The sequence below is a fragment of the Pecten maximus genome, unplaced genomic scaffold (genome assembly GCF_902652985.1).
Source record: "Pecten maximus unplaced genomic scaffold, xPecMax1.1, whole genome shotgun sequence".
Lineage (NCBI taxonomy): Eukaryota > Metazoa > Mollusca > Bivalvia > Pectinida > Pectinidae > Pecten > Pecten maximus.
In genome coordinates this window covers 1-12,438 of record NW_022980701.1, presented here as the reverse complement: position 1 = coordinate 12,438, position 12,438 = coordinate 1, and the positions used below count along the sequence as shown (strand labels likewise).

Genomic DNA, 12,438 nt, shown 5'->3' with positions numbered 1-12,438 from the left:
AGCATGTGCTGCATAGCAGCATGGTACCATGCTTCTGTACAGCATGTACTGCAACCATGCTTTAAAAATTGAGGTAATTGAATATCTGAACTCTATCATGCTGCAATCATGCTTTGTCGACTTAGTTAATTTATCATATGCACTGTTTCATGCTGCAACCATGCTGCAATAACTTTGCCAGTTTGGATATCAAATCATATCATGCTGCAATCATGCTGTGTGGACTTAGTAAATTTATCATATGAAATGCATCATGCTGCAACCATGCTGCAATAACTTTGGCATTTTAGATAGGATCTGTACCATGCTGCAACCATGCTGTATTAACTTTGCCATTTTAGATACAAACTGTACCATGCTGCAATTATGCTGTATTAACTTAGTTAATTTAATGAACTGCACCATTCTTTCATGTATTAACATGAATTGTTTAAGTTGAAATGTGTATATGCTTGGCCATTCTGCATTAGCTTAAAAGGGCATTCCTTTGTTCGGACATCACAAAATTTCTGTGGGTGAAATGTAGGTCCAAGCGAGGATCCAAAATCTAGGACCAAATTTCCCAGGTACCAAGATTAACCTAAACAATTATTAATTAATAAAATAAGATACAGAAAATTAACAAAAGTTGGTATTAGATATTTTAGTATCTTTTTTTTAATTTTAAATAAAATATAGAAAATTTCCAGGTATCAATGGTGATAACAAAATAATTTTTAATAACATGTTTGTGTTGCAGCATTTCCTTTTTATACTTGATCAGTACCACACCTATTTATTTAAAATTCAATAACAATTATTTAAATTAAGTATTTCGTTTATAAGTATGTTCTTTGTTAGTATAACGGTTCACAGCTTTTAAATGTGATATTTTGTCAGCTTTCACTTGTAGTTCTATCTCAGAAGGAATTAACTTAAACATTGATGAATGTTGCAAGTTAGTACATTCGTGTGACGACTTAAAACTCATCCCTATAAAAATTTCATTCAAATTTTCAGAGTTTAGATCGTTTTTTGAAGAACCAGTATATTGACTTTTGCTTCGATTATACACTTTTTATCGGAGATAGAATCAGTCACTTTATCCAAACACTGACATAAACCAAGACGTTGCCATTTACCATGCACCAGCTTACTACCAGGTAGCCACACATGTAACATGTTCGCCAAAACAAAATCGGGGTCACTCTACCAACAGTTACACATGTGCTTGGAATATCGCTTTTAATTCAATCAAATAAGATTAAAATCACCTGCTCTTTGTCTTTGTATCGCATACTTTCTGGATATATGCGGTGTTAAGATTACATCTGATAATAGCATACGAAATTACGTCGTGTTTGACACAACATTCATCGCTATAAACTCCAATAAACATGTGTCGAACTTATGTTGTCACTCGGACGCTTCCTTGTAAAACGTATATTGAAGTTAAGCGCTGTGATGATCTCGACCTCGACATGAGTTTACTAACAACAGACGATATTCCCGTACTTTAATCTGAATTATTTGAAATCGTGAACATAAAAAGAAAACGTGCATTGGTCGGTTCCTCGTCTGAAAATACATCCATATTAAACAATAGGCGTATGACAGACGAGGCCAAAACCTCTGGTCAGATTACATGTTTATCGTTCGGTTCACCTATGACCTCGTTTGTTTACCTTGCTCCCGAGATGTGACGAGAGTGCTCCTCGAGCTCGTGCGATCTAAATGTGCACGATGCAAGTATTAAATACTGTAATATTTATCTTAAAAGTATGACACAATAGAAGTTTATGATTTAGAATAAAAAACACGCACAAGTAAAAATGAATCGTGTTAATCTCTGGCAGTAAAATATTTATCCCATGATGCAACACACACGAGTTTAGCGGGAAGTCTGATAGCCATGTTTGAATTCACCGGATGTTTATTTCCAGAAGAAAAGTATAAACAAACACGACGATAGCCTAAAAACGAAGTTTGTTTCCAGTCTTACTGAAGAAGATCGACTTACTTCAAGTTACCGACGAATGAATATCAGCTTTCTCGTTGTTTTTGACGACCGATGCATATTTTTACCGACAAACATCGTTACGAGACAGGGTAAGTTTTAATTATATAATCTTCTTCACGTCGGTGTACCTAATGAGTGACCAGGGAGTGTCCAGGGACATTTTGCACGCCCAGGAATTCGTTAATGAAGATTTTTTAATATTTTTTTCTGTAACATACTTATGAGACCAATATCTAACACCATGCACAATTTCACTTCGATCGAATGATTACATAATATGGAAATGCACCTCTGAAGTTGCAGTGCAGCGTGCACTCGGGTGTCGGGCGCGCCCAGGAATTCGTTAATGAAGATTTTTTAATTTTTTTTTCTGTAACATATTAATAACATCATTATCTAACACCATGCAAAATTTCACTTCGATCAAATGATTTTATAATACGGAAATGCACCACTGAAGGTGCATTAAAGCGTGCATTTGAGTGTCCGGGCGTATTTGACACGCCCAGGAAGCCGTTATTGAAGATTTTTTTATTTTTTTTTCGGTAACATACAGATTATACCTATATCTAACATCGTGTAAAATTTCACTTCGATCAGACGATCGCATAATACTAAATTTTGCCATTAAATCTTACGAAGTTACGATGAAGATGGCCTGTATTACGGCTGCGCTCGGCACATGAGTACCAGGGAGGTTTGTACAAGCCCAGGAAGTCGTTGATTTATATTTCTTGATTATTTTTTCTGTAACATACAGATTATACTTTTATCTAACATCGTGCAAAATTTCACTTCGATCAGGCGATTGCATAATACTAAATTTTGCCATTAAATCTTACGAAGTTACGATGAAGTTGCCCTGTATTACGGCTGCGGTTGGCACATGAGTGTCCAGGGAGGTTTTTACACGCCCAGGAAGCCGTTAATTTATATTTTTTGATTATTTTTTCTGTTACATACATATTATACCTTTATCTAACATCATGCAAAATTTCACTTCGATCAGACGAGTGCATAATACTAATTTTTACCATTAAATCTTACGAAGTTACATGGAAGTTGCCCTGTATTACGGCTGCGGTTGGCACATGAGTGTCCAGGGAGGTTTTTACACGCCCAGGAAGCCGTTAATTTATATTTCTTTATTATTTTTTCTGTAACATACAGATTATATATTTATCTAACACCATGCAAAATTTCACTTCGATCGGACGAGTGTATATTATTGTATTTTGTTACTGAATCCAGCCTTAGGTGATCACTTCATTGTCCAGGCCATTTTATATCTACCTGTGATCTGACAAATTAATCCCGGAGCGCCGCCCACCTGCGGTGTGACCGGTAATTGTATTGGTTTACATAACAACTTGACATGTCCCTGTTAATTTATATATAACATATTGCAACCCGGAATAAAATACAAATAAAAACTTACTATTTCATCAGTTACGATTATTCCTTCAGTTACAGTTTCAGTTCCGTAATTAGAACGTTTAATAACATCGTAAACTTTGAGTTCTAAAATACATTATTTTTTTACAATATAAATAGTTTTAATGAGTGACAAACCCGCGTGTTCGGCTAATCTAGCTAGACACTCACTAGATAACGTACAATCAGAGGCAAAAATATATTGTTTTAGTATTCTAGTACAATTAACGACTTAAAAATAAATATAGCAATTATTTATCAATCTCCTGCAAATCAAATAGAATATAACGCATTATGACAGAATTAATTGTAACGTTATAACTCCGTTGCCATACCTGATAAATGTATTAAAATCGGCTATAGACTTATTTAACATGCCCGTATTCTGGTTCGCCCAATAGGAGAAAGTCGGAGGTTTGATTTTTGCGGAAAGGTTATAACAATGTAAATTGTAAATAGAAAAACAACCAAGGACCTTTAGGGTCGTTCAAGGATTACCACACATATAATCAGGAGAATTGATTTTAAAATTTGCTCTGAAAAGGTCATAGTTAAGAGAGCTAGCACGGTTCTTCAAACGGCTATGCAGTATTTTTAACATGCGGGAGCCACACACCAAGATGCCTTTATTATTGGACACTTCCTAGGTATATTTCTTTTAATGAACTTCTAAGTAGACGAATCCTTTAATATCTGGATCGTTCCAGTTTGATGGACGACGGAAAGAAGGAAATACGCATATTTTCTAATCGAAAGTTAGGTTGTCTCAGATGATGGGAATCTAAAATATTACGGATTTCTGCTAATCTTTCTGGCATGATGTCACAAAGAATATTTATATCTATACCATTTTTGGTAGAGAAGAATAAAGACATTCTCTGCGTTTCTTCTATAAATCGGCAAAAGTTCCAGCCTATCACAAGGAGACTTAACACGAACACACCGCAGCCTCCCAAAACACACATACGCACTCACCACACGCATTTATGTCGCACGCACGGGAGGCTGTCCTTAAATGACCTTAGCTGTTAATAGGACGTTAAACAAAATAAATCAAACCAAATGATGTACACGTCTCTAATATGTCAATTGTGGAATTCCAAATCTGATACCTGAAATAAAATAATTCTAAAAACGTATTATTTCATCAAAACCATGAATACATTCTTACAATTTCGAAGTGATCAATAAATGCATTAATATTTTATAAAACAATAATTGACCGAGTCAAGTGAAAAAGATCATCTATCGGTGACTCCGCCCACCTGCGGTGTAGTCTAATTGGATTAGTTTATATAACTTTGGCGCCTGTCTAGCTGTCAACTAACCCGCGTCTCCGCCTCACTTGTGTTCAATGGAAGACGAGTGACAGGTAACGACAGCCATCAGTAGGCGGAGTCACGTAACTAACAAATTAGGTGTCGTGCTGTTTGTCCCTCACCATCAGTTTGCTTATTTCTATTCTAATAAAAAAAGAATATTTTGTTGCTACCAGAAACATGAAAAAAACAAGTCATTTTATTACCAAATGTAATTTTCTGCATCTTGTACTGCTGCAACAACACGTGTACAAAAATGACCGTTTGTTGCCCGAGTGAATAATCATCAATTACTGTTATTGATGACTACGTAATACCACCAATTGGCTTTTTGAAGTGTAAGTTCTATCGATTTAAGTTGTGCATTTTCGAGATTTTTTAACACATTTCGTGAAGAGGTCGGCTTTGAAAAGGGCCGTTTTTAGAGGTACTGATCGTTTATTGTCGGAACAATGTGGTAGGGTAGGGTTTATCTAGATCCCAAGAAGATGGTTCTAATCACACTAGGTATCAGCCCAATATGGTCGGATAAAAAATAAAATCAGTGGCCTTTTTATTTTGGATATAAGGGACTTAAGATTTTCAATTGATCTGTCCTTGGTTAAACAAATGTAGGAGTATAGTATGTCCCTGCATGTACAAACTTGTACACATTTATCTTCCCGAAATGGCACGAATTATCACCTTTTATTTCAGTTAAAATCCATCGACCGTTTTTTCTATTATTTGATACGAATCTCGTATCATGATTCACAATTTGGTTGCAGACTCTAACTTTGAAATACTGCAATACATTTTGACAGATTATAATATTTTTTACAGCGGACTCCTCTGTACACTCCATGTAAAACATTTATTTCATACAGTTTTCAATGCCATTTCACATTCTTATCCCATATGCACGTTCTTTTTATCATTATATCATTATATCAACAAGTTTTTATCAGTATTTCATTTCAAGTTTCAAACTTTGAAATAGATTTTGAAGAACTGTTTATTGGATATAGGACAGTTTCCAATGCCAGTTGACTGTTTTATTTGTATTTCATTTCAGATTTCAAACTCTCTAATTTATATGATTATAATATACACGCATTTCTAAAGAATCATTTGTTAGATATGATTTTTTTTCTTCCTTTAATTTCTCTTAAAAGTCTGTTGTCTAATACCTTTATTTAATACATTAATGTATCATTTTCTATGTTGTACTACTTGTACTTATACTTCCTTGCTGTGTTAACAATCAATGTTTGAAATGAGAAAAAAAAAATAATATACTTACACGAAAGAAACATCTACATATGTGTACATGTATTTGTTTTAATTTACTTGTATACTTTAATTCTTACGACGTTGAAACAGAATCCCATTTTTTAGGCAAATATATCTTTTATAACCAAGAACATCAAAAACTTTATAATCATGACAAAACAGTGAATGCTGACTTTCTAAATTACTGTTATGATTCTAAATTTTATTTCTTAATGACAAAGGAGGAAGTTAAGAGGAACTCTTATTGCTGATTTAACCTGGTACGGTCCTGTTAATGTAAATATACTTTGCAATGGTGACACGAATATCGCCTCAACTGACAATGTAAAAATCGCCAAAGTTGTGCAAAACTTCTTGAGTAGGTCGGGAAGATTCGACTAATCATCACTTCCTATCCCCCACCCCCTTCTTTTCATACTATTTTCCTATAATAAAAAAACTTAATCCAAAATGCTCCATTTATCCATATAATATAAAAATGTTTTTTCTTCTAATCGATCAAGTATATTTGAATTCATTCCAAACATTTATATGTCGTGATCTTTCCTGATGCAGTCATTTAACTTTATATGTACCTATCTCCTCTTCCCTCCTGCCCCCCCCCCCCCCCCCCTCTCTCTCTCTCTCTCTCTCTCTCTGTCTCTCTCTCTCTGTCTCTCATTATATTTTCGTTTCTTTATCAAATTTCTGAATATTTGTATATGCCATCATGTGACTATGTTATTGTTAATTATTTTGTTATTATTATGGGAGAAGTCGTCTATAAGTTGGAAAAACTTGCTGACTAATCCCTTTGTCATTATTATATGTCAATAAAATATGTTTAAACTAAAAAGGAAGAAGTACAGCCGGTTTTAGCTAGCACAATATTTAACCTTTTAAAGAAGAGACAGGACAGGAAAAAGGGTAAGAAATGCCAAGACAACTGCCAAAAAAATGAAAGTTTAGGATACTCTAAAAGTAAAATTTGTTTTTTTTCAAAAGGTTTCATACAAAGTTTAAACACTCTAAAGGGAATATTGCAATAGAAAAAATATATACAAAATAAATTGATTGTAAGCTCTTATAAGATTTGTAATTATACTGTTAAAAGAAATAATGCTACATATTAAAAACAAAATCACACTGTACATAGCATTATTATCAGGCAATCCTGTCAGAATTTTTCACATCAGAATAGTTTTACAGCAGTTTATTAAAAAATGTAATTATATAAATATCCAATTGAACAATTTATCAATAACTAAGTAACTAACAACAACAAAAATTAACTAAAAGTCTAAAACAGTTAGTATATATAACTCATGTAAAGGCATTCAATAAATAAATATCATAAAAAATAATACATTAATAAAGATGAATAGATCATGACTTACAATAATTACTATGCAAATTAAAATGCATGAATTGGTTAAGATATTAAGTTATTATCAAACATTTAATAAATAAATATCATAAAAAATAATACCTGTACATGAATATAGATGAATCAATTATGAGTTACAACAATAACTATTATGCAAAGTACAATGCAGAAATTGGTTAAGATATTAAATCATCATCAAACATTGTGACATTATTCAGTACAAAATACACATAATATAAGTTTTATAATAAATTACATCTTCATCTATAATCAAATAAATAATGTTTTAATGCAAAGTGAGGAAATTATTCCAAATAGTATATTCTGATTTTATACTTGAAAAACTTTATCATAAACAATATCTTAGTGTTAAGAAATAAAATAAAATTATGGAGAGTCAAAAAAATAAAGTAAATGTGTTACATATAGCCAATATATTAGTTATACTCGTTATAAAATAAATAAATAATGGACTCTTTGTAGAACCGCGTCCTCATCGCAGTCTGGTAACATTCTTATTTTAACAATAGAGTTACTTCCCTTCCAATCTTTGGAGTACACTACTTCGTAAGATTTAATGGTAAAATTTAGTATTATGCACTCGTCCGATCGCAATGACATTTTGCATGGTGTTATATAAAGGTATAATCTGTATGTTACAGAAATAATAATAAAAAATATAAATCAACGGCTTCCTGGGCGTGTAAAAACCTCCCTGGACACTAATGTGCCAACCGCAGCCGTAATACAGGGCAACTTCATCGTAACATCGTAAGATTTAATGGTAAAATTTAGTATTATGCACTCGTCCGATCGAAGTTAAATTTTGCACGATGTTAGATAAAGGTATAATATGTATGTAACAGAAAAAATAATCAAATAATATAAATCGACGACTTCCTGGGCGTGAAAAATACGCCCTGGACACTCACGTGCTGACCGCAGCCGAAATACAGGGCAATTTCATCGTAACTTCGTAAGATTAATGGTAAAATTTAGTATTATGCACACGTCCGATCGAAGTGAAATTTTGCATGATGTTAGATAAAGGTTTAATCTGTATGTTTCAGAAAAAATAATCAAAAAATTTAAATCAACGACTTCCTGGGCGTGTAAAATACGCCCGGGACACCCGAGTGCACGCTGCACTGCAACTTCATCGGTGCATTTTAATAATATGCACTGGTCCGATCGAAGTGAGATTTTGCATGGTGGTAGATAATGGGACAATATGTACGTTACAGAAAAAAAATTCAAAAAATCTTCATTAACGAATTCCTGGGCGTGAAAAGTATCTCCCTGGACACTCATTACTCCCTGGTCACTCATTAGGTACCCCTTCACGTTCTGACATCGTTTCACATTATACGACGATGAATTTGATATAGATCTATTCATATCAATAATACCTAATAATTTATTATTTCAGGGTTTTGATGATTAATTTATCACAGATTACACGGCCGAAGGAAACGCAGTACCGATCCATGTGTTACAATCGTAAGTTTTCAATTTTATTTATTTATTATGAACGATCTTCGGCCCGACTTAAATTGCATTTTTCCCCCACTCACACAACCCTTGTTATGATTATGACGTACATACGTATTCACAAACAATGGTGAGGAAAATTTGTGTTTTGGATAATGAAACCTTTCGTGAAAGATCTTTACCTCCACATTCTTTTGAGGATCGATGTTTGCAGATTATTGCATCAAATTGAAATGATTAAATGAAATAGGTGAATTAAGATGAATTATAAGTAAGTAACATTGTTTTATGTATAGTATATTGCAGTTTCACATTGATATGAACTGATGGAGAATTCGGGAGTAGCTTGATTTAATTAATAATTAAGTCATCCTGGCAAGTTTTATTTTGTAGCTTTGTGTGGCTGGCTTAAATTTTCTTGATAAAAAGGCTTCCAAAGCAAACATAATGAAAATGATAGCAAAGTGATCATGAAAAGTACATAAGTTAAATACATACATTATCTTCAAAAACTTGACAATTATTCTAATTTTGAAATAAAAGAATATTCTAAAAGTCTTTCTTTCTTCCAACAGAGACTGAGTCTTCATGCAGTACATTCTGGAATGAGGAACACCGCATGCATTAATTGTGGTCCAAATTGATGGCATTGACTTAACACAAAGCAGAAAGGAATGAAGAGAAATGAAGAAGTTTATGTTTCACATTAATTAAGATTATTCGAGATATGTTATCTGTCGAGGTATACAACATTTCCTTTCATAATAAAAGTGTAAACATTAATATATATACCCAAAAAAATTATGTATATAATCTAAAAATCCTTGTTAGTTATTTGTTGTACTAGCAAAAAATATAATATAGTCGTCTCAAGCTTGGTTGTATTGAAATCCCCGGGGACAGTGACAGAGATATATCACTACAGTACGTGCTACATCAAACAACACACCATTGTTCAAATTGTCAATCAACATTTCATTTAGTCAGTATTTAGAATTGATTCCAAAATTATGATAATCTTTTCACAGTTTATTAGAAATAGGGTTAAATTTGATAGAAGTCATTGACTGTTGCTTGTTTTTGTTTATTTTAAGTTTACGGACACACATGAAAACAGTTTCCAGTACATCTGGGCTACTTCGAGGAAACTACGTATACTGTCTGAAATCAGTCTTGTGCGTCGGTGACAAAATGTATACATATCCTACTATAACTCTGCTGGAAAATATTATTTTGTACTATTTTCCTACTATTTTAGAAAAAAAACACAGAATTATAAATACATACTGTAGTATGTACTGACATTGAACTTGTATATCTTGTTGACTATTTTTGTTGAAACAAACCACTTCTAGCTAGGATGAATTGATATTAGTTGTATTTGAAAATTGTACTAGAAAAAGATAGCTGTGTTGTGTATGTGATGGAAGTTTTGAGAAAAAGAATATAAGAGGCAAATAAAATAAGTACCATGGGTAAATTAGAATTAAAATTTGTTTTGTCACATTCTCATTTCATTGATAAGTTTTAAATGTTTGAACTAGAAAAAACAGCCTGTATGAAAAGTTTTATACCATGTTAATTACCAAATAAAATGTAATACAAAAGTATTCTTCAAGTTTTTATTGCATGATTTTCATTGATTTTGTAAACCATGCTGCCATGAAGCATGATCCCAGCATAATTTGCATAATTGAAACATGCTGGGATCATGCTGCAGACCATGCTGGGATCATGCTGCAGACCATGCTGGGATCATGCTGCAGACCATGCTGGGATCATGCTTCACAGACCATGCTGGGATCATGCTTCACAGACCATGCTGGGATCATGCTGCGGCCATGCTTCCTTAAAGCATAAATGCAGCATGATCCCAGCATAATTTGCATAATTGAAACATGCTGCAATCATGCTTTAACTAGTAAGAATATATAGTGAGGTAAATTAGGCACCATGCTGCAGTCATGCTTCATTCATGCTGCAATTCCATGCTGCATTCATACTGCATCTATGCTGTGATCATGCTGCAAATTCATAAGGGGGCTCATACTATATATGGCAATTTCCATGACGTCATAAATTTTATGTGAATGGGGAATCCTGTCTCAACTATGCAGTTTTGATTTTTTACAAATGAGGCAGATTGATGTTTATACCCACTGGAATTTGTTTTTTTTTTGTAAGTATGTGAGAAAATTAATCAAATATGTGTTTCAGCACAAATTAGGCTTGATGAAAGCCAGGCAAACTCTTACACTCGTTTGAGATAAATTGTGTGTATCATTGTCCTAAGATCAGATCTTTGCAGAATTATTATTCTTCACAAGTTCCCTGGTAGGATAATCAAGTCACAATTTGTTATATCAATATATCTACAGCTGTTCATCAACAACTCGTACAGATAATACCCAACAGGTGACAACTGATCGTGGTTATCAGCATGTATACCACTGATTCTACCAAAATACATAATGGGAGTGTATATTCTGAGGACAGCGTCAGTCCTTGTCTGTGGGAGTGTATATTCCGAGGACAGCGTCAGTCCTTGTCTGTGGGAGTGTATATTCCGAGGACAGCGTCAGTCCTTGTCTGTGGGAGTGTATATTCCGAGGACAGCGTCAGTCCTTGTCTGTGGGAGTGTATATTCCGAGGACAGCGTCAGTCCTTGTCTGTGGGAGTGTATATTCCGAGGACAGCGTCAGTCCTTGTCTGTGGGAGTGTATATTCCGAGGACAGCGTCAGTCCTTGTCTGTGAGAGTGTATATTCCGTGGACAGCGTCAGTCCTTGTCTGTGGGAGTGTATATTCCGAGGACAGCGTCAGTCCTTGTCTGTGGGAGTGTATATTCCGAGGACAGCGTCAGTCCTTGTCTGTGGGAGTGTATATTCCGAGGACAGCACCAGTCCTTGTCTGTGGGAGTGTATATTCCGAGGACAGCGTCAGTCCTTGTCTGTGGGAGTGTATATTCTGAGGACAGCGTCAGTCCTTGTCTGTGGGAGTGTATATTCCGAGGACAGCATCAGTTCTTGTCTGTGAGAGTGTATATTCAGAGGACAGCGTCAGTCCTTGTCTGTGAGAGTGTATATGCTGAGGACAGCGTCAGTCCTTGTCTGTGAGAGTGTATATTCCGACGACAGCGTCAGTCCTTGTTTCTGCTGTCGCCTTCCCTTGAACTATTCCAGACAGGTTATATATAGATTACCCCTCATATCATATACATCCAACTAGTTCTAAAAGATCTCTTAGTACATTATTGTATTCAATGCTGCATCAATGTTTAATCCCCTAACCCATTACCCCCACCACAAAAGGCAGACATGTAAAACAGCATGCTAGCACACACTTACACATGTGAACAGGTGGGCTGATATGTTTAAGAGGAGACAACTCCTACACAAAACTAAAATGTCACTATTTTGTTCTCATAATTACATTTTGCCAAATACAAAATATTATCCAGTTAATCTGTGAAGCTAGACTTTAACATCAACTGAAACACCAGCAGATAGTTCAACACATATGAACCAGAACATGACCATAGTTGTTTGGCCCAAAAAA

At 34.4% G+C, this 12,438-nt stretch overlaps 1 long non-coding RNA gene across 1 annotated transcript; it reads left to right on the top strand.

Annotated features, from left to right (window-relative positions):
- Positions 1 to 848: 848 nt before the first annotated feature.
- On the top strand, positions 849 to 10,147 carry LOC117319632. Its single transcript, XR_004530784.1, has 4 exons — positions 849 to 2,088; positions 8,820 to 8,890; positions 9,457 to 9,623; positions 9,976 to 10,147. It is a non-coding gene; the product is annotated as an uncharacterized LOC117319632 (long non-coding RNA).
- The last annotated feature ends 2,291 nt before the right edge of the window (positions 10,148 to 12,438 follow it).